Source organism: Saimiri boliviensis, chromosome 1 (genome assembly GCF_048565385.1).
Source record: "Saimiri boliviensis isolate mSaiBol1 chromosome 1, mSaiBol1.pri, whole genome shotgun sequence".
In the NCBI taxonomy this organism is placed as follows: domain Eukaryota; kingdom Metazoa; phylum Chordata; class Mammalia; order Primates; family Cebidae; genus Saimiri; species Saimiri boliviensis.
This window is the reverse complement of record NC_133449.1, coordinates 101436434-101463401: the sequence shown is the minus strand read 5'-3', so window position 1 is coordinate 101463401 and position 26968 is coordinate 101436434. Positions and strand designations below refer to the sequence as shown.

Sequence of the window (26968 nt, the reverse complement as noted above, 5' to 3'; positions counted from 1 at the left end):
AAGCCCTGCTTTGAAGGTTTGCTGATTTCCAGGGTGTAAACACTCCCACTGGGTTGATTCCAAGGTGCCAATGCAAAGTCTCTGAATGTGGCGTAGGGAAGAGACACTCACTGTTGGCTCTTGTTGTTGTGAGCCCCACCAACCGGCTCTGGTGCATCCCTGACTACGACCCACGGGAGCTGGGGGAAGGGACACCCTACCCAAGCTGCAGTGTAATAATCAAGGCATTAAAGGAGCCAGCTGAACACAAATGAGAGACCATTTGTTGGATCCCCACTATGTGCTGGGCACACACAAATGTCATCTCCATGCCTCATAACCACCCCTTTGATGAAGAAGTTGGGATTCAGAGAAGTTAAGGCATCCGTGACTTATATGGAATCGGAATCCCAACCCAGGTCTGTCTCCTTCCAAAGACTGTGTCCTTTTACCCAAAACAAAGGCCCAGATTCAGAACAGCCCAGCTCACTCTCATTCCACACCAACGACATGCCAGGAGCCAGGACATTCAAAGTGGAGCATGACTCACTGTTGCCGAAAAGTGGGAAAAAAAAATGCCCACCACTGAGGAGCAAATAAACGAAACGCCAGCCATCTGTACCACTGATACTATTGGCCACAGAAAGGAACGAGGCTTTGACACACCCTACAACATGGAAGAACCTTGAACATGACACCAAGTGACAGAAGTTGGACACAAGGGACCATGTATTACATGATTCATTCCATTTACATGAGAGGTCCAGCGTGGCCAGTCTACAGGGACAGAAAATGGATGGGTGGTTGTCAGGGGCCAGAGGGAGGAGAGAATGGGGAGTGACTGCCAACAGATACGGGTGATCTTTGCGGGGTGACTGAAATGTTCTAGAACTAGGTGGAGGTGTGCACAATGTGTCAGTGTGCCTAGTACCCCTGGATTGCAAAACAAACCATGCGGCGGAGGATTCCTCGAAAAGGGATTTCTTTGCTCCAGCCTCCCAGGCTACGGCTCTTTTGTTACTTTATCAAATTCACTGCGTGGTGCTTCCCACGATACAAGAGAAAAAGTCAAGGAGGCATTTTACATGCATCTTTTGCGCTAAGTACTCTCAACTCCCCTGTAATTGGGGAATACTGTTAACCCCATTTTACAGTGAAGAAGACTGAGGCTTGGGGAGAAATTAAGGAACTTCCCTAAGAACCCACAGCCAGTTTACGGGAGAGCCAGGACTTGGACCCAGGCCAGTCTGATTCCGAAGTGTTGCTCTAAACTCTTCACTGTAGTAAAGCAACGTCCAGGTTAGCCCGGGATGCTAGTTCACAGGCATAGCAACTCAGAAGGCGACTTAGGTGGGAAGCTTCCATGCCTCCCCAGCCTTCTACAGCAGGAAGGAGAGACTGGTGCTGGGAGGGAAGAGCCCTGTGCTGAGGGCATCCCAGCCCTGTCCATCACATCCCTCCAGGACACTAGGCTCTGTGGCATGCATTAGGCCTCGTTTTGCTGACCTTAAAAAGTAACCAATGGCAGAGATCAGTGGTCCTGTACAGAAGCTGCGCTGCCCCCGGGGGCCTTCTGGAAGTTTTCAGGAGTACAAGTGGGACAGTTTCCCAAATAAAGCACTCCCCCAATCCCTCTGTTTTTCCACGTCCCACGAGGACTTGGTGAATGAAAAATCCTCTTGTAAAACATGGGTCTAGAACTGAACTCTGCGTGTGTCTGCTTTTTGCATCATTGTCATATACGTTGGATATTCTGGGAATGCAACCACTGTGTGATAAGGGGAGACTTCCCTCCGGAGCTGTCCAGCATGTGGGAAAAATCCCACCACTGGCAGCCGTACCTTCATGGTCTCTGAGCCTCCACATGACACACCTGTGTCCACCTGCACTTGTGGCCATCACATTTATATGACTGTCTTGCTACAGGCATCAGGCCACTTCATCATGTCACCTGATATGACCAGACCTGAACATTTGCCTTGTCAAATCCATATTATTTTATTATAATTGACTTTCCTTTTGTGCTTTTGCTTTATGTTACAGTCAGGGCATTACAACAATTTATTTTTCTTTTTGTGATTGGTTTGTAGGTGGGTTGTATCTTCTATGAATTTCATTTCAGAATAATAAAAGAAGCATTACAAAATATTCGTTACTTAAAAAAAAGCGTTGGCTGGGTGTGGTGGCTCACGACTATAATTCCAACACTTTGCGAGGCCAAGGCAGGTGGATCCCTTGAGCCCAGGAGTTTGAGACTAGCCTGGGCATTGTAGCAAGACCCCATCTCTATGATGAACTTTTAAAAAAAATAAGCCTGGCATTGTGGTGCTCACCTATAGTGCCAGCCACTGGAGAGGCTAAGGGAGGAGTACTGCTTGAGCCCAAGAGTTCAAGGGTACAGTGAGCCATGATCCCACTACTGCACTCCAGCCTGGGCAACAAAGTGACACCCTATCTCAAAAAAAAAGTGTTAAGGCTGATACAGTTCTGGGAAACACTGAGATCCCTTTCAGCTTTTAAATAATTAGACCTGACCTCATAAAACTTTTTCCATAATTCTAGTAAAACCAAGTGCACAGTGCCTGTTAAACAATCCCCAAAGCATTGTTGCACCACTGTGACCCAAGGGTGCCCAGAGTTAAAATGAACAAACCCTGAGGACTCGTAAGAGCCTTCCTTCTGGCCCTTGGTAGAACAGTCTCATTTGTGACGCTCAGAGACAACATATTTGCCTTGCTTATTTCCCTTTCACCTTAACAAAGAGAAGAGCTGATGCCCTAAACTCACATTTTCTTGTGCTGTCTTTGTGCTTTGAAAAGTTCAGTGCTTAACTGGAATATTTTTTTTTTTCCGAAAGGAAACACAAAAACAATAAATAGAGCTCCAAGGAACTTTGGCAACAAATTTTTATGCGCTGGAGTGAGCCCATGCAGTGTGCCATTCCCTTCTATTAATTATTTCTCCTGCGTTTATCTTTCCCTCATCTCTTCTCTAACTGACAACTTTCTAACAGCAGCCCGGAGGACATGCTCGTTGGGAGCCGCCTTTTCCGTCCGCACAGAACAGACTGTTCACAATGGCTGGTGTTGGAGATGCCTCACAGAACTGGCAGATGAGCCAGGGAGTGAAAAAAAGCAAAAATGAGGAAGTGGAGAACAGAGTCAACCAAAACTAGGCAGGGAGCGCTGTGGTACCAAGGTGTTCGGGGCTGAAACCCCCAAAAATGCATGTCCACTCAAAACCTCAGAATGTGACCTCATTTGGAAATAGGGTCTCTGCAGATGTAGTTAGTTAAAAATGACGTTATAATAGAATAGGATGGGGCTTAAATACAATGACAATGTCTTGAAAAGAACAGGACACAGAGACACACAGGTACACAAAAATGGGGTAAGGTATGGGAGCAATGCGTCTACGAAACAAGGAGAAAGCCCAGAAAAGCCTGAAGCCCACAGAAGCTGGGGAGAGGCTAAGAAGGTCCTGGCCATAGAGGCTTAGGAGGGAGCACGGTCCTGCTAATGCCATAGTTGTGTCCCACAGCACTGTGGGGGAATAAATGCTTATTCTTTTAAGTAAACTAGTTGATGGGCATTTGCTATGCAGCCACGTAAACCAATCCCAGGATCATAATAAAATTAACCCTAACCCTAACCCTAAGGTTAGTCTTTAACCCTAAAGACTAACCTTAACACTAACTCTAACCCATGACCTTAACAATTAACCCTAACCCTAACATTTAACCCAAATCCTAACCCAAAACCCTAAAGGTAACCTGAAACTATAACCTAACCCTCAACAAAAACACTAATCCTAACCCTAACCCAGAAACCTAACTCTAACCCTAAGTCCTTACCCATGACCCTAAGCTAACCCTAATCTCTAACTCAAACCCTAAAGCAAACCCTAACCCTAGCCCTAAACCTAAACCTACCCATAAAACCTAATTCAAACCCAACCCTAAACCCTAACCCTGACCCAAAACCCTAAACCAACCACTAAACCATAACACTAAAACAAAACCTAAATGCTAACCCTAAAACCAACCTTAAACCTAACCCTAAATCTAACTCCTAAACCAAACCCTAAAACCTAACCCTAACCCTAAACGCTAACCTTAACACTAAACCTAAATCGTAACCCTAATCCTAACAAGTCTTACCCTAAACCTAAAGCCTAACCATAACCCTAACTCTAAACTCTAGCCCTAAAGCCTAATGTGAACCCTAACTCTAAATGCTAACTCTAAACTCTAACCCTAAACCCTAGCTGTAACCCAGCAGGTGGGTGAGCGATCTCCATCTGCCCCATGCTCCCCTCCGTCTAGCCAGCAACTGCAAAATTGATTTTTAGAATCTGAGTGGTGAAGGATGGAGGAAGGACCTGCTGGGCTCTTCGCCTCACTTACAGGTGGGTGACGTAGAGACTGATCCGGCCCTGGGTATTCTTTTAGCCCCAGCTAAATGAGCCACTTCCTCCTGACTGGGGGCAGTTGGTGATAGGAATAATGTCTGACATTGACTGAATTCTTACCATAGTCCTGGAACTATTCAAATAATATATATGAATTTAAACATGCTATATTTTATTATATTAATAATTTTAATAGAGTATGCATATTCTATAATAATGTTATCAAAATAGCAACTGTATTTTGTGGAATACTAGACAAGATTAGCTGTAAGATACACCACTCTGTTATTATCATTTTAAGAATTAAAAAAAAAAAACTGTCATTACGTGTAAACACCTCCTAATTTTGGAGATGTTAAAGTTCAAATCTTAGAATCAATAAAATATGGAGCCAGGTATGGTGGCTCACACTGTAATCCAATGGTATGTGAGGCTGGGGCAGGAGGATCACTTCAGCCCAGTAGTTCACCGCCAGCCTGGGCAGCAGCACAAGACCCCATCTCAACTAAAAATTTAAAAATTAGCCAGACATGGTAGCATACTTGTAGCCCCAGTTACTCAAGAGGCTGAGGCAGGAGGATCACTTGAACCCAGAAGTTTGAGGTTGCAGTGAACTCTGACCACACCACTACATTCCAGACTAAGCACAGAACAATCTCTAAAAATTAAAACAAAAATAAAGAATCAGGCCAGGTGTGGTGGCTCACACCTGTAATCCTAGCACTTTGGGAAGCCCAGGCAGACAAATCATGAGGTCAAGAGTTCGAGACCAGCCTGGCCAACATGGTAAAACCCCATCCCTACTAAAAAATACAAAAATTAAAGTGTGCAAAGGATATGAACAGACACTTTACAAAAGAAGACATACATGAGGCCAACAAACATATGAAAAAATGCTCATCAGCACTGGTCATTAGAGAAATGCAAATCAAAACTACATTGAGATATCATCTCAAGCCAGTTAGAATGGTGCTCATTAAAAAAATCTGGAGACAACAGATGCTGGAGAGGATGTGGAGAAACAGGAACACTTTTACACTGTTGGTGGGAGTGTAAATTAGTTCAACCATTGTGGAAGACAGTGTGGCGATTCCTCAAGGACCTAGAAATAGAAATTCCGTTTGACCCACCAATCCCATTACTGGGTATATACCCAAAGGATTATAAATCGTTCTACTATAAAGACACAAATGCACATGAATGTTCATTGCAGGACAGTTTACAATAGCAAAGACCTGGAACCAACCCAAATGCCCATCGATGATAGCACTGGACAGGGAAAATGTGGCACATATACACCATGGAATATTATGCAGCCATCAAAAACGATGAGTTCGTGTCCTTTGTAAGGACATGGATGAATCTGGAAACCATCATTCTCAGCAAACTGACACAAGAACAGAAAATCAAACACCACATTTTCTCACTCATAGTCGGGTGTTGAACAATGAGAACACATGGACACAGGGAGGGGAGCATCACACACTGGGGTCTGTTGGGGGAAAATGGGGGAGAGACGGGGGGGTGGGGAGAGATAGCATGGGGAGAAATGCCAGATATAGGTGAAGGGGAGGAAGGCAGCAAATCACAATGCCATATGTGTGCCTATGCAACAATCTTGCATGTTCTTCACATGTACCCCAAAACCTAAAATCCAAAAAAAAAAAAAAAAACCCAACCAGGAAGTAGGTGGGTCACCAATGATATAACCGATTTATTTTCTTCTATTTTATTTGCCCCCCAGCTTTATTAAAGTATAATAAAAAAATAAAATTTATACACACATTTTTTAAAAATACAAAAATTAGCCAAGTGTGGTGGTGCATACCTGTAGTCCTAGCTACTCAGGAGGCTGAGGCAGAAAAATTGCTGGAACCCAGAAGACAGAGGTTGCAGTGAGCCAAGATCATGCTACTGCACTCCAGCCTGGGTGACAGAGGAAGAATTTGTCTAAAAAAAAAAAAAATTAATGAAATGTGGTATTATCATCACCCCTATTTTATAGATAAGGAAACAGGCTGAGGTCACACAGCTATTCAAGGGTAGGGCCAGGATGAAAGTCCCCAGCCGTGTGACTCTAGGGCCCAGGCTCTTCACCACTGTCCCATGCTGGCTCTCATTAGGGTACTGCCAGCTCTTCAGCTTTGAGTGTCTTAGGCTGAGTCTACCAGTTATCATCCAGTATCCATTCTCTCCTTCTTCCTTTAGCATTAGAGCCCTTGGGTTTCCATGGGGCACAGGATCAAGTGCTAAAAACTGCATTGCCAGCCTCTCTTGCAGCTAGATGTGGCTGTCAGAGAAAGAGGAATACAGGAGAGCCAGGGTGACACCGTTTTAAAACTCAGGTACATCTTAAAATTAGCAAGACATATTCCTGGTTGGACACATTCCGTGGTCACAAGATGTTTACAGCTGAAGCTTGATGATACCTGCAAGAACACACTCCTCTGACAATGGAACGTCCAGATGTCCCAATACCCTTAACGATATATGCTTTCAAGATCATTATAGTCATGCTGGGATGTGTTCACACACTAAGTGCCAGGATAGTTTTCTTTACATCAGCAAAGTACGAAATGTTGTCATGCTGTGAGCCCATCCACATGTAGACACAGCTTAGCTCTTCCGTAAGTAAGACCTCTATGTAGGCAGAGTTGAAAACTACAGCGAGGCCCTCCTCCTCCTGCTTTTGGAGCGCACCCTGGGCTGTACCTGGGTAGTGTTCAAGAAGCCATTTCTTCTCACTGCACTCTGCAACTCACTTTGAATTATTTCCTGTGCAAGATCCAAGGACCTCTCTCAGGTCTGGATTAAGACCCCTTTTCCAGCAACATGGCCGCATGCTACAGTTCTGGCCTGTGGGACGTAAGTGAACGACACGAGTAAAGCTCTAGACCTTGCTTTTACAGGGAAGAGGAGGCCCCTTATTTCCTCTTCCCTCCTTGCCTGCCTGGAATGTGGATGTGCTGGCTGGAGCTGAGGCAGCGCCGTCTCAGATCTTAAGATGGAAACCACATATTAGGTTTCGCAGACCAACAAGATAAATACAAAAGGGCACCCAGAGTTGCTAGGCTCAATCTGGGGCTGTTTCATGGAAAAGAAACAAGTCTCTATCTTGTTTCAGCCACCATCATTTTGTCCGTTGGTCTAGCAGCCAGAACACGTCCTGATGAACATACCCAGTGCGGCCCTGCAGGCTCCATCCTGGCCCTCCAAGAGCTGCAGGCTCATTCAATGAAAATGAACAGAAAACACCTAATGTGGGGCTGGGTACAGCGCGGGCCCTGGGTAAAGGTCAGTTCCTCACACAAACATGGCTGACTCTGGTGTGACTTGCTTGGCTAGCTTGCCATTCTCCTGTGTTCTTTAAATCCTACTCATGTATGGTAGGAGAAGCAGCATTATTCATGTTTTTTTTCTTTTTCTTCTTTTATTTTTTATTTTATTTTTTGGGACAGAGTCTCACTCTGTCATCAGGTTGAAGTGCAGTTGCATGATCTCAGCTCACTGCGACCTCAGCCTCCTGAATTCAGGTGATTCTCCTGCCTCAGCCTCCCAAGCAGCTGGTTTTACAGGCCTGCATCACCACACCCAGCTATTTTTTTTGTATTTTCAGTAGAAATGGGGTTTCACCATGTTGGCCGGGCTGGTCTTGAACTCCTTACCTCAAATGATCTGCCCACTTTGGCTTCCCAAAGTGCTGGGATTACAGGCATGAGCCACTGCACCCGGCCTTGTTTATTTTTAGAGACAGAGTCTTGCTTTGCTGCCCAGGCGGGAGTTTTAGTGGTGCAATCAAGGCTCACTGCAGCCTCGACCTCCTGGCCTCAAGTGATCCTCCTGCCTTAGCCTTCTGAGTACTGGGACTACAGGCACATGCCATTACACTTGACTAATTTTTGTATTTTTCTAAGTTCGCCTTCCAAAACCTCCATCGCCTTCCCCTTAACAAATAAAATGTTTTCCTGAGAGGCAGAGCACCGACAGTCAGCTCCTGCCTTTATACAACAATGGACATTGGCTGCTGTCTCTCCCCGTCCATCTGATGGTGGCTTCCACCTCTCCTCGATGCCACCCCCAGCCAACTCTCTGTGGTCCTGACAAGGTCAGCTCTCCTCATCCCCACCCTTCAACAAGCCAAAAGACTGCTCATGGTCCAGCCTAGCCAGCCACAGTTCCCCATCTCTCTGGCTGCAGTCACTGACTGAGGGATGTGACATGCACCTAGCCTGGATTGATCAGAATCTTTACTAAGAATTGGTCAATGGGTGTTGGGAGGATGAAGGTCTATTTCTTCAGCTACGATTCCTAGCTGTGGTGATCACGAAGGCTATTGCAGGGCCCATCACAAGTTACCCCAAAACTTAACAGCATAAAACGGGCATTGATTAAGCTTCTGGACCCTGGGGGTCAGGACAGGGCACAGTATGGTTGCTGCCTTCCAAAGGCTAAGTGTCCCCAAAAAGAGGTACCACAGCAAAACCGGATTGCCTTTCAGGACCCAGCCTCAGAAGTCATAGAATGTCACTTCCAATGTTTTCCATTGGTAGAGATGGTTACAAAGGGCACATGGATGGGACATACGTTGGTGTTGCCAAATTTAGAATACACAACCGGCCACAGAGCCTGGAGCTACTATCATCCTTCCTCACATGGGTGAAGAGATCTAGAAAGTGACATCAACACATGGAGGAAACCAGAGCCAAGAGAAGGGGACACCTCATTTGCACCTGAAGGTTTTTTGCACCTATGGGTTTTTTTTTTTTCCAGTTAAGTGAGCTATTAATATTTTTGCTCTACTGGGCACAGTGGCTCACACTTGCAATTCCAGCACTTTGGGAGGCCAAGGCAGGTGGATCACCTGAGGTGTCAGGGGTTCAAGACCAGTCTGGCCAACATGGTGAAACCCTGTCTCTAGTAAAAATACAAAAAAATTAGCCAGGTGTGGTGGTGCCTGCCTGTAATTCCACCTACTCGGGAGGCTGAGGCAGGAGCATTGCAAGAACCTGGGAGGCAGAGGCTGCAGTGAGCTGAGATTACACCACTGCACTTCAGCCTGGGCAACAGAGCAAGAGTCCATCTAAATACACACACACACACACACACACACACACACACACACACACACACACACATATATATATATATATACATATATATTATTTTTGCTATAAGCGATTCAGGTTGAATGTCGGTCATTGGCAGCCAAAAGAGTCCTGAGCTCACTAAGGGGCTCAACTGAGCCAGCACAAGATACTCTGGGACTTTTCGCAGCACAGAGTCCTAGCTGAAATGTCATTTCCTCTGCTCTTGGCTAGCTGGAATTCCCAGGCTGGCATCCCCAAGATGAAATGTGCCCCTCCCTTTAGAAGGCAAGAATTGATGACAGTGAGTTTTTTGTTTGGTTTGGTTCGAAGTCGCCCAAATGTCCCCTTCCTGCCACGAAGGCAATGCAGCTTCTATTTCACAGTATCTGGGAGGAGCCATTTTTACGGCCTGGATCACTGAGACGGGAAGAGCTGGCACATTCCTACAGGCTGGCTCCCAGGAACGTGGCTATTGGAAGGCGGACAGCCACCACAGCAGGCCCCCGTGATGAACTGCACCTCTGCATTTGCACACCTGCCTCCTGGGCTGTTAAACCCTACAAGGAAGCTCTTATCCCCGTGATACAAAGGAGGAAACTGAGGCAGAGAGAAGGGATGCAACTTGCCCAAGATCTACAGCCGGGACGCTGTGACACCAGGCACTGGTCTTCTGAGTGCAGAGTACCAATTCTTTCATGCCATGCTCATGGAGATAGGAGGGATACGGGGAGGGACATTTAGGGACAGATGAACAGAGATTTGACATTGTGCAGTGAGGGGGTGGCTGGCGTGTCTGCTGTGGGCGCAGCAAGGAGAAGAGGGCCTGGGTGTGCAGTGGACACTGACCAGGCAGCCTTGCTCCACTCAGGAAAGTGAGGTCTGGCATCCTGCCAGGCCATTCTTCTGTGGCCTCTGTGTAAGTTGAGGCCTGGCTGCCCTGAGCCGCCTGTATCTGGCTGCTGGTGAGTGGCCGAGGGCCGTCTCCCGCCTGCCAGCGTCGCCTTTGGTGCTTGGCTGGGTAGACAGAAATGAGTCACACTCCCCAGTCCTGCCCAAGCTCTCCCTCCCTCTGCTTGGGGCACAGGCTGCCCAGTGTAATCCAAAATAAGCAATGTGTGGCCTCAGGGCTGGGGATGGGCAGGGAGGAAGCCCCATTAGGCATTCCTGTGAGGATAGCGCCCCTGAGCTAGGAGGACTCCAGCAGCTTTAGACTGGCCAGAGGACTGCATCCGTCGGAGGTCTGAGTTCTGAGGCTGTTCATGCCTCCAATTAGCCACGTGTCCCTGAGCAAGTCCCCTCTGTAGTATGGAGCAAATTGATCCTGGCAGAACCTCCCAGCCCAAGGCTGCTTGTTAGTCTGCCTCTTTCGGGCCCCCAGCTCTGTTCCACTCTGGCCTTCCTGGGGTCTGGCTCTCATCTTTCCTCTCCACTCTGTATCTAGCTCAGGTCCTGCCGGGAAACCCTTGCCTCCAGCCCCAGCATGGTTAGCAAGAGCCAGGTTCTGTTGCTTGCAACCCCAAAACCCTAGCTGGAGGAGCAACTGAGCCCCATTCCATGTCACTTACCTGTCCCACTGCCCATGTAATCGCCAGCATCCCAAAGGGGCCCAGTGTGCTCAGCCCCACATTGCACAGCCTGCCGTGGAAAGTGCTCTGCCTCGGTGCCCTGGTGGCCAGGAGCCAGGCTGAAGGAATCCATGCTGGGGGCACCGATCCAGCATGGGAAGTGTCGCGAGAAGCACTCTGCAGAGCCCGAGCAGGGAGCTTTCCAGAAGTGGGGTGCGGCCACATGTGTCAGCTGCCGGGGAGTGCCAGGCAGGATGTGATTAATGTCAGCCGTGGGTGTGACAGCCATCCAGCCCTCAGCCTCATTGTCAGAGTGGCTCAAACGCAGCCCCCTTTCCTCTACCCACCCCTGCTCACAGCACCCACCCCTGCTATGTGTGGCATCCCCTCTCCTCCCTCCAAGTGTACTGATCCACGGTGCCAGTCGCTTAAAAATAGCATCCTACCCGAAACGTAGGCATGAGACGGAACTCCAGAAAAGGAGACAGCACCCCTCTTGTGCCTGGGAGCACACAGATTCTTAAGCAATCTGTCCCTGGCGCTGACAAGGAGGGCCTCTCGCCGGCACCTTCTGTTCAGCTGGGGAAGGGGAAGCCCCTGTTGTAAGCCCTCCATCTAAAGCCGGCAGCTCAGCCCCGCAGGGCTGGTGTGCTGGGACACAGGCTGCCCAACCAGGGCCACTCTCTCCCTGCTCAGGGGCTGGCCTGAGAACTATGCCCTCCTCGTTCCTCTCCCTCTCTGCTTCCTGCCTGGGGAGCCCTGGCATGAGATTTGAGGAGGGCAGGGAAGGAGGCTGGGGTCCTTACCCCCATCTTTCTCCCTACAGGTCAGCACAGGCTGGCCATGACCTTGACAGAAAGTCCCAGGTCCCGCCACCTTCCACCCAGCTTCCATCCCTCAAGACCCATTGACCCATCTAATTGCATTTCCTGAAGACTTTTTCTTGTGCAGTATGGGGGTAATAGTGAAAAAAACAGAAGGAGCCAAAATGTCCAAAAAAAGAGGTCAGTTGAGTTAACTACAACAATGGCACTGAGAATCCTTTGTGGTCTTTGAGAAGGATGTTTTAGGTGGCTGTGTTTCTTTGAATCTGAGAAGCCATCAACTGTTATTTGTATTATCAGTGTCATCATGCCCCCCATTTTAGGGGGAAAAGAAGAAACAGCTGGCACATTCCTTTTGACATTGATTCTAAAACACATCCTTACTTCGAAACATTACAATGCGAAAAAATATGCAATATGGTCAAATGTAATGATTTGGAGAATGTATTCTCCATATACTTTTAAGTTTTAAGAAAGTAGGTTAAGACATATTATGTCTTGTATTAAGAAAAAACTAACATGTCTATACATATGTAAATCATCCTCATTCAATGATGAAGAGATCCTATGAAATATACACGCATAAACACCCACAGGAAAAAAAAACACAGGAAGGACAGCTAACAAAAGGCGTGGATAACCAGGTCGTGAGGCTCTGTGTGATCTTGGTTTTCTTTGCATTTTTCTATTTCTGATTTTATGATTTTATAAGCAGACAACTAAAATAATAATCGCTGCCACTTAGTATCTCTTTTCTGCCTATCAGCACTTAACCTGTGCTGGACACTTTGTAATGATTAGCTCACTCAAGTCTCTAGCAACCCATGGGAATAGGAATGCTGGTTACCAGCTGTTCTGCACATTGGGAAACTGAGGCGCAGGTAGCTCTAAAGCAACGGAGCGGGACTCAGATTGGGGTCATTCCGACTCCAAAACCGAAGCCCTTAACCACTATATTCTAGACACAAACCTCCCCGTAAGGGCTTGCACCTTTGAGAATTTAATGCAACGCTGCAAGAGGGCACCAAAGGAAAATGTCACCCCTTTGCTAGCCAGGCAGGGACGCTGAGATGCTGATGACAGAGAGCTAGCCTGCCAGCACCGCCTAAAGAAAGGCTTGGAGCTGCAGGTGAGGACCTCCAAAGCTCTCTGGTCCTGAAGCAGCAACGTGTTTTGTGAGCCAATAAGGAGCTCCTTGGATGCCAGCTGGGCTGACGTAGCTCGGACATCTCCGAGGCACTGTCAGCTGAGGCAGGACAAAGGACGTGGATGTTCCCACGGCGCCCTGCTACTACGCCTTGGCAAGGCCCCCCTGCACCCCCTTTTATGGTTCATTCTTACTTTGCTGAAAGGAGCTCTTCAGCTTCCTCCGAGAAAAGCATTCCTAACATCATTTCTCCGGAGCTGGCCAGCCAAGAGAACAGCTGGGAGCTCTCCCAGCACGGGGAGAGTGCATTCATTTTCTGGAACTCAGCTGAGAATCTTTTCTCCAGGAGACCCCAAGAAGCCATTGCAAATGAACATGCTGGGGAAACTGGCGGCCAGGAAGCTAGAGCTGGTGCAGCCTTGGCTATAAGGATGGAGTTGGTCCCCAGCCCTGGGGTTGCTGGTGCTGGACGCTGCAGCTGGTGGGCGCTGGGCTCCTGTGGTTGCCAGGCTCTGCGTGTTTAGAACTGCAATCCTGTGTCCATGAGGCTACCCCAATGCACAGTTGAGGACACTGAGGCTCAGAGAGGTGAAGCGAGGGGGTCCCACGGCTCGAATCCAGCCTGAGTGGGGCCTTCCAGCTTTCTCACTCTTCAAACCCTCTCAGGTCACAGACTGAGATCCTATAATCCCAGCACTTTCGGAGATCAAGGCAAGCAGATCACGAGGTCAGGAAATCAAGATCATCCTGGCTAATATGGTCATAACCCCATCTCTACTAAAAAGACAAAAAATTAGCCAGGCATGGGGGCACGTGCCAGTAGTTGGGAGGCTGAGAAAGGAGAATCGCTTGAACCCAGGAGGTGGAGATTACAGTGAGCCGAGATCATGCTACTGCACTCCAGCCTGGGCAACAGAGTGAGACTCCATCTAAAAAAAAAAAAGAAGAAGAAGAAGAATCTGGTGAAAGGTACAGACCCTCTGCTTAAAAATAAAAATAAAAGTGATCTTAAAGTGCTGAGATTACAGGTGTGAGCTGCCATCCCTGGCCCCAACAAAAAACTTTGAGAGCTTAATTAATTAAGACCTGCTTGTCACCTTCTACTGTGACTCTGAGGCCTCCCTAGCCGCGTGGAACTCTCCAGCTCCAAGGAAGGCCTAGCTGAAATGCCACGTTTTCTGTGAAGCCTTATAGGACTTTCTCAGGCTCGTTTTCCCTCTGGATTCCTATAGCATCTTGTAGACAATGGCAATTATCAAGGCCTGGATAGATATATTTTATAATTGTTACTTAATTGTTAATGTGGCAGAGAATAACAAATGTAGATCTTTCAGACCAAAAACAAACAAACAAACAAAAACAAAAAATAAAAATAAAAAGCAAAAAAAAAACTGTGGTCATCTTCTTTATGAACTTTCTTGATGGACTACACAAAACATTTATAATCATTGTTTGATCCAAGTTGGGTTTTTATTTTTTCAGACCGAGTTTCCCTCTTGTTGCCCAAGTTGGAGTGCAATGGTGCAATCTCAGCTCACTGCAACATCTACCTCCTGGGTTCAAGTGATTCTTCTGCCTCAGCCTCCTGAGTAGCTGGGATTATAGGTGCCTGACACCATGGCTGGCTAATTTTTTTTTTTTTTTTTTTTTTTTGAGACGGAGTTTCGCTCTTGTTACCCAGGCTGGAGTGCAATGGCGCGATCTCGGCTCACCGCACCCTCCGCCTCCTGGGTTCAGGCAATTCTCCTGCCTCAGCCTCCTGAGTAGCTGGGATTACAGGCATGTGCCACCATGCCCAGCTAATTTTTTGTATTTTTAGTAGAGACGGGGTTTCACCATGTTGACCAGGATGGTCTCGATCTCTTGACCTCGTGATCCACCCGCCTCAGCCTCCCAAAGCGCTGGGATTACAGGTTTGAGCCACCGCGCCCGGCTTAATTTTTGTATTTTAGTAGAGATGGGGTTTCACCACCTTGGCCAGGCTGGTCTCAAACTCCTGATCTCAGGTGTTCTGCCCACCTCAGCCTCCCAAAGTGCTGGGATTACAGCAGTGAGCCACCGTGCAGGCCAAAATAGAAATTTCTAAATGCTGAATAAAAGATTAAACATACAATATCCTTTTTAATGTTTTGCTTATTATGATGGTTTCTATTATATCTCGAGACAAAATATGCATTTGGGGTGAGGATTATTGTCAACAATAATGGATTGTCTAATCTGTACTTCAAATAGACTTCTGCATAATTAGGGTTTCTGGGACTGTCCTCTGCAGGGCTGACTGGCAGGCTGCCTTTGTTTTTACCTTGAGATGTGTCTGATAAAGCGCGCAGGCCAGGAGTAAGACAGCTGCTCTGCTGTGTACTCTTTACTCTGCTTGGTTTATTAGTGTTTCCTTCATTCTACAGTTCCTTTGTAAGAATCTTTTAAGGCATACACCTAATTTAGTTAGGACCAGGCAAGAGAGGTACCAGAAGCTCCACATCCACTCTACTAAGCCAATACTTCGCCAATGTATGTTGCCATATTTTAAGACCTAACGGCCAGGTGTGGTGGCTCACACCTGTAATCCCAGTACTTTAGGAGGCCAAGGTCAGAAGATTGCTTGAGCCCAGGAGTTCAAGACCAGCCTAGGCAGCAAGTGAGGCCTCATCTCTAAAAAAATATAGAAGTTAGCCAGGTGTGGTAGTGCATGCCTCTGGTTCCAGCTACTTGGGAGGCTGAGGCAGGAGGATTATTTGAGCCCAGGATGCAGAGGTGGCACTGAGCTGAGATCGCACCACCATACTCCAGTCTGGATGAAAGAGCCAGACCCTATCTCATTTAAAAAAAAAAAAAAAAAAAAAAAAGAGCTAACAAACTGACAGATGGGACTTTATGAAACTCCCAATCATCCTGCAAAGCTCCCTTGGGTGACAGCTGAGGAGTGGCTACCAACTCCAAGGGGTGTCAGCTCCTTCCCCGCCTGTGACCTTAGGTCCCCTTTTTGCCTTTTCAGTCCTCCATTACTTGTTCCACCAATGCCCAATATTAAATCCTCTCTGCTAAACTAACCAGTGTGTTTTCTGTTTTTCTGACCAGACCATCGTGAGTACAGAGAGCCAGCGTCAGCGCAGAGTCAATATTCTTAAAGCCTGATCTCTTGCTTAATCTTAATCAATAATCTCATCTCTTCTTCTTGGTCCTCAGAGGATCATCTCACACCCAACAGGGAACACTCAGGACATTTAACACTAACTCAATTACCTCCATCATTGGCTTGCAGTGTACCCACTGTGGCAGACTGAATCATGACCCCCAAAAGATGTCCATGTCCTAATCCCCAGAACCTATGGATGTGATCTCACATGGTAAAAAGGTCTTTGCAGGTGTGATTAAATTAAGGTTATTGGCCAGGTGTGGTGGCGCATGCCTGTAACACTTTCGGAGGCTTAGGTGGGAGGATTACTTAAGGCCAGGAATTCAAGATCAACCTGGGCTACATAGTGAGACCCTGTCTCTACAAAAAAAAAAAAAAAAGAAAGAAAGAAAATTAGGGCTGGGCATGATGGCTCATGCCTGTAATTCCAGCAGTTCAGGAGGCTGAGGCAGGCAGATTACCTGAGGTCAAGAGTTTGAGACCAGCCTGGCCAACATGGTGAAACCTCATCTCTACTAAAAATATAAAAATTAGCCAGGTGTGGTGGTGTGCACCTGCATTCCTAGCTACTGGGGAGGCTGAGGCAGGAGAATCACTTCAACACAGGAGGTGGAGGTTGCAGTGAGCCAAGATCGAGCCACTGCATTCCAGCCTGAGTGATAAAGCAAGATTCTATAGCAAAAATACAAAAAACAAAAAACAATTATCTGGGCATAGTTGCTGATATGGTTTGGTTCTGTATCCTCACCCAAATCTCATCTTGAATTATAATCTCATAATCCCCAAGCTGGGGGAGGAACCCAGTGCACGGTAATTGAATCATAGGGCAGTTTCCCCCATGCTGTTCTTGCGATAGTGAGTGAATTCTCACAAAATCTGATGGTCTTATAAGCATCTGGCATTTCCCCTGCTGGCGCTCATTCTCTCTTCTGCCACCCTGTAAAGACATGCCTTCTGCCATGATTTTAAGTTTCCTGAGACCTCCCTAGCTATGTGGAACTGTGAGTCAATTAAACCTCTTTTCTTTACAAATTACCCACTCTTGGGTATTTCTTCACAGCAGCCTGAGAACAGACTAATACAGTAAATTGGTACTGGGAGTAGGGTGCTGCTATAAGGATACTTGAATATGCAAAGCGACTTTAGAACTGGGTAACTGAAAGACGTTGGAATGGAGGGCTCAGAAAAAGAAAATGTGAGGAAGATGGAACTTCCTAGAGACAGAGAGTTCAGAAGACAGAAAGATGTGGGAAAGTTAGGAACTTCCTAGAGATTTGCTGAATGGCTTTTACCAAAATGCTGACAGTGATGTGGTTAATGAAGTCCAGGCTGAGGTGGTCTGAGATGGAGATGAGGTACTTGCTGGGAACTGGAGCAAAGGTGACTCTTGCTGTGCTTTATCAAAGAGACTGCCGCATCTTGCCGCTGCCCTAGAGATCTTTGAACTTGAGAGAGATGATTTAGGGTATCTGGTGGAAAAAAATTCTAAGCAGCAAAGCATTCAGGATGTCACTTGGATGCTCTTAAAAGCATTCAGTTTTATGTATTCATGAAGGTATGTTTGGAATAGAAACTTGTGTTTAAAAAGGAAGCAGAGCATAAAAGCTTGGAAAACTTGCAGCCTGACAATGTGATAGAAAAGAAAAACCTATTTTCTGTTTTTTTGTTTTTGTTTTTGTTTTTGTTTTTTTACACAGAGTCTTGTTCTGTTGCCCAGGCTGGAGTGTACTGGCATGATTTTGGCTCACTGCAATGTCTGCTACCCATGTTCAAGAGATTCTCCTGCCTCAGCCTCCTGAGTAGTTGGGATTACAGGCACCTCCCACCACATCCGGCTAATTTTTGCATTTTTAGTACAGACAAGGTTTTACCATGTTGGTCAGGCTGGTCTTGAACTCGACATCAGGTGATCCACCCACCTAAGTCTCCCAAAGTGCTGGGATTACAGGGATAAACCATCACCCGGGCCTGAAAATTCTATTTTCTCAGGAGAAATTCAAGCCAGGTGCAGAAATTTGCATAAGTAACAAAAAGTCAAATGTTAATTGCCAGACAATGGGGAAAGTGTCTCCAGGGTATGTCAGAGACCTTCACAGCAGCCCCTCCCATCATAAGCCTGAAGGCCTAGGAGGAAAAAGTGATTTCAAGAGACAGGCACTGGGCCTTGCTGCTATGTGCAGTCTTGAGAATTGGTGCCTTGCATCCCAGCTGTGGCTGAAAGGGGCCAACGTACAACTCAGGCCAGTGCTTCAGAAGGTGTAAGTCCTAAGCCTTGGTGGCTTACATGTGGTGTTGGGCCTGCAGGTGCACAGAAGTCAAGAATTGAGGTTTGGGACCCTCCATCTAGATTTCAGAGAATGTATGAAAACACCTGGATGTCCAGGCAGAAATTTGCTGCAGGGGTGCAGCTCTAATGGAGAACCTGTGCTAGGCAGTGCAGAAGGGAAATGTGGGGTCGGAGCCCCCACACAGGGTCCCCACTGGGGCCCTGCCTAGTGGAGCTACGAGAAGAGAGCCACCATCCTCCAGGCCCCGGAATGGTAAATCCACCAACAGCTTGCACTGTGCACTTGGAAAAGCCACAGACATTCAACGCCAGCCCATGAAAGCAGCTGGGTGGGGCATGGGAGCCCACCTCTTGCATCAGCATGACCTGGATGTAAGACATGGAGTCAAAGGAGATCATTTTGGAACTTTAAGGTTTAATGACTGCCCTACTGGATTTTGGACTTGATGGGGCCTGTAGCCCTTTGTTTTGGCCAATTTCTCCAATGTGGAATGGGTGTATTTACCCAATTTCTGTATCCCCATTGTATCTAGGAAGTAATTAACTTGATTTTGATTTTACAGGCTCAAAGGTGGAAGGGACTTGCCTTGTCTCAGATAGGACTTTGGACTTGGACTTTTGGATTCATGCTGGAATGAGTGATGACTTTGGGGGACTGTTGGAAGTGCATGATTGTGTTTTGAAATGCTAGGACATGAGATTTGGGATGGGCCAGGGGTGAAATGATATGGTTTCACTTTGTGTTCCCACTCAAATCTCATCTTGAATTGTAATCCCATAATCCCTACATGTTGTGGGAGGGACCCAGTGGGAAGTAATTGAATCATGGGGGCCACCTCCCTATGTTATTCTCATGATACTAAGTTCAAGACCAGCCTAGGCAACACAGGGAGACCCCATCTCTACAAAAAATTAAAAAGTTAGCTAGGCATGATGGTACACATCTGTGGTCCCAGCTACCTGGAGGCTGAGACAGGAGGATCGCTTGAGATCCAAGAGGTCATGGCTGCAGTGAGTTGTGAATGTACCACTGTATTCCAGCCTGGGTGGTAGAGTGAGACCCTGTCAGAAAGAAAGAAAGAAAGAAAGAAAGAAAGAAAGAAAGAAAGAAAGAAAGAAAGAAAGAAAGAAAGAAAGAAAGAAGGAAGGAAGGAAGGAAGGAAGGAAGGAAGGAAGGAAGGAAGGAAGGAAACAAAGAAAGAAACAAAGAAAGAAACAAAGAAAGAAAAGAAAAGAAAGGAGACAGGGAGGGAAGGAAGGAAGGAAAAGAAAGAAAGGAAGGAAGGAAGGAAGAAGGGAGGGAAGGAGGGAAGGAAGGAAAAGAAAGAAGGGAGGGAGGGAGGAAGCGAAGAAAGGAAGGAAAAAAAGAGGAAGAGAAGAAGGTCAAAGGTAAGAGAAGGGGGTCTGAGGGTTTGATCATGGAAGCAGAGGCCAGAGTGATACACTTTGGTGACAGAGAAGGAGTCATGAGCCAAGGAACGCAGGTAGCTTCTAGAAACTGGAAAAGACAAGGAAATGGATTCCCCTCTGAGCCTCCAGAAAGAACCAGCCCTAATGACACCTTGGTTTTAAACTCACGGAACTCATTTTGAACTTCTAGCCTCCAGAACTGTAAGGGAATAAATTTGTTTTGTTTGAAGCAACTAAGTGTGTGGTAATTATTGTTATAGCAGCAACAGGAACTCACACTCATACCCAGAAGGAAGCATAAATCTCTTCAATTTTTCTTTCCCAGTTTCCTGGACAAAGCAAGGAAGCTCATAAGACTTTGAAGCCTGTCCTCATAGAACATGTCAACCCCTGCTTCAGTGTATGCTAAGATGCCAGCTGACTACTAGGAGATCCAACTCTCTTCATTAGAGTTCAACCCAGGCCACACCCCAAGGGCTGTACGAAATTGGCACGGAATTTCATAAAACTCAATGATTTCAGCCGGGTGCAGTGGCTCATGCCTGTAATCCCAACACTTTGGGGGGCCGAGGCGGGTGGATCACCTGAGGTCAGGAGTCTGAGGCCAGCCTAGCCAACATGGTGAAACCCCTTCCCTACCACAAATACAAAAATTAGCTGGGCATGATGGTGTGTGCCTGTAGTTCCAGTTACTCAGGAGGCTGAGGCAGGAGAATCGCTTGAACCTGGGAGGCGGAGGTTGCAACGAGCCAAGATTGCGCCACTGCACTCCAGCCTGGGCAACAGAGTGAGACTCCATCTCAAAACAAACAAACAACTCAATGGTTTCACTTAGGAGCCTTGACTTCCGCCTAGTTTTACTGGCCCGAGTCCAGTGATAATGGTATCGGTGTTCACCACTCTTGGGTGCCTACAAAGCACTGGATCCTCAGTATTCATGGTCCTCGAGCCATACAGCAATGCTGCAAGACATTACCCATTACACGGTGAGGTAACCAAGGCACAGCGGGAGTAAGGCACACTCAAGCCCACAGAGACAGGAAGTACAGAAACCAGGTTTCCCGAGTGCTGGCCTTTTCCAACTTTCTCACTTATTAACAGCTGCTAACCATTAATAAGCCGACAGGGTGAGGAGGGTTCCAGTGCCGTCTGCTCGGGGCTGAGGCGGGGTGGAGGCTAGTGTTCATGTGAGTGATAATCGCAGTGCAAGAGCCAAGTGAGCACGGAGGACTGAGAATGCTGTGGACAACATGCCTATTCTGCAGGTGTCCTCCGTCAGGGCCAGCCGTGGGTTTGACAGCAGGAAACCATGGACAGACAGCCTCTCCAGCCTCCTCCTGGTCACCCGTCCCCGGAGATGCTAGAGTGACACAGACTCAATCACTTCCTTCCCTCCTCCTAGCACTGCTGCTCATTCTCAGAGAAATAGCCACAGGGTGAACGGGAAGGAAGACGGCGTGTCCACGGCTGCAGCATCCACAGCCCATGTGGCGGTGATTCATCTGGCAGACCTGGCCTTCGGACAACAGTGCTGGAATAAACCCATGCGACTATCGGGGGCTGTGTTCATATCTGCTCAGTTGAAAAATGAGTGATTACTGAGCACCTACATAATAAAAAAATGGGCTATAAACGAGGAAGATGACCACGAAGATTGTGGGAGCAGCAGGACAGCGACAGCCCTGGATGATGTCAGCCCCAACCCATCACCGGGTGGAAAGCAGCAGGGGGTCTGGGGGGATCTGGGGTCAGTCAGATTGGGATTGGAAACCTGGTACTATAGCTTACCGGGTGTGACCTCACACAAGTATATAACTTCTCTGAGCTATACTATCCCCATTTACAGATGGAACTCTGAGTGTGTTCTGGCACACTCTTTGCATAGCCATGGCCTTCGGGGGAGCCTGCCTCCAGCTGCAGAAGGCACAGTCAAGGGTGGGCAGGATGACTCTTATTCTCCCCTGTGGTCAGTTTAACCACGGCCAGGTGAGACAATCTGGCCAATAAGAATCTGCAAAGGGGCTTCGGGGAAAGGTTTTTTTTTTTGCCTTTATTGTCTTTGTTCTGCGGCTGGGTGCTGGCTGGAATGGCTGCAGCCACTTGAGTGTATGAGGACAGCCAGGCTGAGGCTAAGGCTGACACACTAGGAGGGCAGAATATATAGATGGAAAGAGCTTGGGTCCTCAGTGGTGTCCTCGAGTCAATGAGTCAACCAACTCTGGAGAGCCTCAGACCTCAGGACTTCTTGACAATGGCTCAGGCCCTTTGAGTTGCCTTTTCTGATGTGTGTAGCCCCAAGCACCCTACCTGGGGCAGGGCTGTGTTGAGGATTAAAGCTGTAAAAAGCCTAACACGATGCCAGACACACAGTAGCTTCTGTCGTTGTGGAGGTGATTACGTGAGAAAAAAGCACAGCCAGACATCGCAACGCTGGGGCTTCGTTCATGCACGTACCCGTCAGGCTCGCCAGCTGGGGACAGAAATTCCTCAGGGGACACAATGCCTTGGGCCTCTTTCCTATGTCCAGTGTCTGCCTTAATAAATGGTGGCGGACGTCTGTAATCCCAGCACTTTGGGAGGCCGAGGCTGGCGGATCATGAGATCAGAAGATGGAGACAATCCTGGCCATGGGGAAACCCCATCTCTACTAAAATACAAAAAATTAGCCGGGCGTGGTGGCATGCACCTGTAGTCCCGAGGCTGAGGCAGGGGAACTGCTTGAACCCGGGAAACGGAGTTCGCAGTGAGCTGAGATCGTGTCACTGCACTCCATCCTGGTGACAGAGCAAGACTCCATCTCAGAAAAGATATAAATAAATGCTCGGATACTGACCCCATGGTAAACAATGACATTTGCCCTCTGTATACATTAACCATGGCTACAAACATACTAAAAAAAGAAATAATTGAAAAACAATACTCATTAATTTTCACACACCTGCAGGTAGAGGAGGCTGAGGGTCAGCTTGATCTAGACTGGGTTCAACTGGGCAGCTCTGGATTTACCCATCTTGGGGTCCACTAAGGCCTGCTGATCTGGGCTGAGTTCCACTTGGATGGCTCTGATCCCCCTGTTTCTCATGTTCCTTGTGGGACTAGAGGGCTAACATGGGCATGTTTCTGTCTGGGTGACGGCAGAGGTAAAAGACAGCAAGCCTGATCGCAAAGTCTTTGGTCAGATCCTGCCCACTGTCCCTCCTCATCTCCTTTGCAAATATGGGTGGCCACTGATACAGTGTTGGCAAACGAGATTGAAACAGAAATCTATTAGTGGGTTTCTCAGGGGGAAAAAAAGAAGCATTTGCTTTTCCTCATCTGCTGGTTTCATCCCTTGCTCCCTTTTTCTTGCATTGAATGCAGGATGCAATGCTTGGAGCTATGGCAGTCATATTGCTACCATGAGGAAAAGCCAAGAGAATCGTGCTTGCTGTTCCAACATAACTGAGCACCATTGCTGGAGTAGCGTCAGCAACTGCCCGTCTCTGGACTTGTTGTTGTGTCAGAAAATAAGCCTCCACATGTTTATGTCATCGTTAATTGCAGCCAAAGACATTTGTCACTAAAATCCAAAAACTACTAAATAGGATAGTGCAGGATCTATACTAAGTGGACCGTTGGAATATATGAGAAAGTCATATACTGTGTTTCAATTCAAGTTCCATCAGCCATTCATTCAGCAAATGTGTATACTAGTCACTGTGAGCAAACAGATTTAGCCCCTGCCCTCCAGGGGCATCTAGGTAGCAGGTAACATGGGTGAAGTCTTATCTAATGACAGAAGCTTGGATGGATAGTGAACAGAATATGTTACTGAAAAATGTTCTCACATCTATAACAAAAAAATTTTGTTATAGATTTCCAAGCATATAATTGATTCAGAATCTGAAGATGTTGTGAATCAGATCAGTTATTTTCTGCAGCAGCAACCAGCTCCCAAATATAGGTTACTAAGTGGATTTGACCCCTGGAAGTCCCTCTGCCACTTTGAACTTTACTTTCCTCATTTGCTAATTAAAGAGTTGGTCTGGATGACTGCTGAATTCTCTTCCAGTTCAAATCTTTCCCTTCCTGAGTTGAATGCCATGTTATAAGAAAAGATTAACAATGTTTTAGGAAAATTCCACTTTACAAGCAAGCATTTGGGTAAAACCACAGTTATACATGACAAACCATAATTGATTGATGAGATAGTCCACTCTTTGGAGAAATTAACATCGTACCATATCTTTGCAGAAGAAAATGTTTCTGTTTGGGAGAAGCATTGTAAAAATTTATGTAAGAAGCCAGAACGGGCTAGGCACGGTGGCTCATGCTTGTAATCCTAGCACTTTGAGAGGCCAAGGAGGGTGGATTACCTGAGGTCAGCAGTTCAAGACCAGCCTGTCCAACACGGCAAAACCCTGAGACTCTGTAAAAAAAAAAAAAAAAAAAAAAAAAAAAAAAAGAAAAAGAAAAAAGCTTGGGTGCAGCGGCTCACACCTGTAATCCCAGCACTTTGAGAGGCCAAGGCAGGCGGATCACTTGAGGTCAGGAGTTTGAGGCCAGACAGGACTACATGACAAAACCCTGTCTCTACTACTAAAAATACAAAAATTAGCTGGGTGTGGTGGCAGGCGCCTATAATCCCAGCTACTGGGGAGGCTGAGGCAGGAGAATCACTTGAACCCGGGAGGTGGAGGTTGCAGTGAGTTGAGCCACACCATTGCACTCCAGCCTGGGCAACAAGAGTGAAACTCCATCTCAAAAAAAAAAAAGCCAGAACACCCACCTGCAAACGTTCAATGAGCACTGACTACATATATGGTACCCATCTGGAGCTGGAAATCCAAAGTGACAGACTTAATCAGCCATGGCCCCTGCTCTCGAGGAGCTGAGAATTTAATGAAGCTGCTGACCTATGTGTATTGCCATGTTCAGATTCCACAGGAACACACGGGTGGGCTTTACTGTGTGTCACACAAGTGGTGGTTCTGACAGTTCTGTGATGGCATCCTAACGAAGAGCCATCCCTCTGTAAGGGAAAAGAAGCAGGAGTGCCGAGGCTTAAATGTGTGCAAGGAATCATATGTATGACACATGGACCGGCAGCTTATAAAAGTGTTAGCCCCCCAAACCACTCTCAAAGTCTGAAGCTGAAGCCAGCTTTTATATATTATTATATAGTAATACATGTTAATATACATCAATATGCAATTTGTACATATCAGTATTGATAGGAACACAGGACCTACATATGCACGCACACATACTTATTAGAGCTGCTGTGGCTTAAGTGCAAGGGCAAGGTCCTCTGCTTTCTCAGGAACCCCCTAACGTGATTAGAGTCACACAGCAGAGAAGACACAGGCTTCATCATCAAGCAGACCTGGACCTATCCTTCCTGGCTGTCTACACTGGGCAAGTGGCTTTTCTAAGCCTAAGTTTCTTCATCTGTAAAAGGGGAATAATGTTCTACTTGCAGGACAGTTGTGAGGGCCACGTGAAATGAGGACATGAACCCCTCACACATGTCAGCATCTGGGACACTAGCCATAGCTGTGCGGCTGCAGGAACCTGGTCCACGCCACCCTCCTCACCAGAGTCGCCATCCAGACCCCATCTTGACCCACAGCCGCTCTGGAGGGGACAGAGCAGTGGGATTTGGGATCAGGAGACCTTGATTCAACTCCTAGCCCTGCAAGTATCTGCTGGCCTCTCCCAGGACCTGATTTCCTCCTTGGCCAGGTGAGGATAATGATCTATTGATTTCAAAGCATGTCACTAGGGCTAAATGAGGCATAAAAGTGCTTTGTCCCCTGGCACTTCTGCCCTTCCTGTTTTCAGTGCCAAAACACTTAGCCTGGCCAGCCTTGGCAAGAGGCACATGAGGCTGCTAGCCTGAACCCTAGCTCTGTCCCTGGCGGGTGGGCTGTCCCTTGCAAGTGACCACTCTATGCCACAGTTGTTTCATCTGCAAATGATAACAGCCAGCACCAGCTTCACTCATGATGGAAGCCCCGGAGTTAAGACCCTGCCTGCGCCTCTGTATGGTCCGCTTCAGGCAAGGCAGCCACTGTGGCGGTGACTGTCAGAATTGCTCTCTGACAGGGGCGCTGCTTCTGTTAAACTCAGGTGGGAGTGTCTGTGTTGTAAACACAAGCACACACACCACACACACATACACAGCATATGCCACACATATGCACACAACACACATACCACAAGTATATGTATACACACATCACATAGCACATAGAAGACACACACATTCCACACATACCACATACCACACACACACTACATACATATATACATATGCCACACACCTACACGCATACACAGCACGTGCCACATGTATGCACATGAATGACACAAACCACACATATCACACACATACATAAACACATACATCACACACATACACAGCACATGCCACATACATGCCACACATGCACATCACATAGCACACACACTTACACATTTCACACATGCCACACACACACCACACACAGATACACAGCATGTGCCACACACAGACTACATATACACTCCACATAGCACACACAACACACACACTTCACACACAACACATCCACATATATACCACACACATACCACACATACCCAAACATATACATAAACACATACACAGCATGTCTCACACACACAATACATACACACCACATAGCACATACAACATGCACACATTCCACACACATCACATGCCACACATACCACACATTTCACACACACGACATTCCACACTTATATACACATATACATAAACACACCATATGCAACACATACATACACACATACACAGCATGTGTCACACACATACAAATACCACACATGCCACACATATACATAAACACACCATATACAACACATACTTACATATGTGCACACATCTACACACACATACATGTCACATACCACCTACCCACAAACACATATACACACCACACACCACATACATGCACACATATACACAGCACATATCATACATATACTCTGACACACATATACACACATATACATGCCACACAGAGATATCACACACATATACACACCACATAGCACATGCATATACACACCACACACAAATACACACATATCACATACACACCTACAGGTAACACAC

General features: G+C 47.0%; 1 long non-coding RNA gene across 1 annotated transcript in view; it reads right to left on the bottom strand.

Moving 5' to 3' along the window:
- Positions 1–11363, bottom strand: part of LOC141584859 (uncharacterized) — a 41536-nt gene extending 30173 nt beyond the window's left edge. Inside the window, exon 1 of the long non-coding RNA XR_012518093.1 lies at positions 11042–11363. This is a non-coding gene — a long non-coding RNA (uncharacterized LOC141584859). The remainder of the gene's footprint in view (positions 1–11041) is intronic.
- Positions 11364–26968: the final 15605 nt, after the last annotated feature.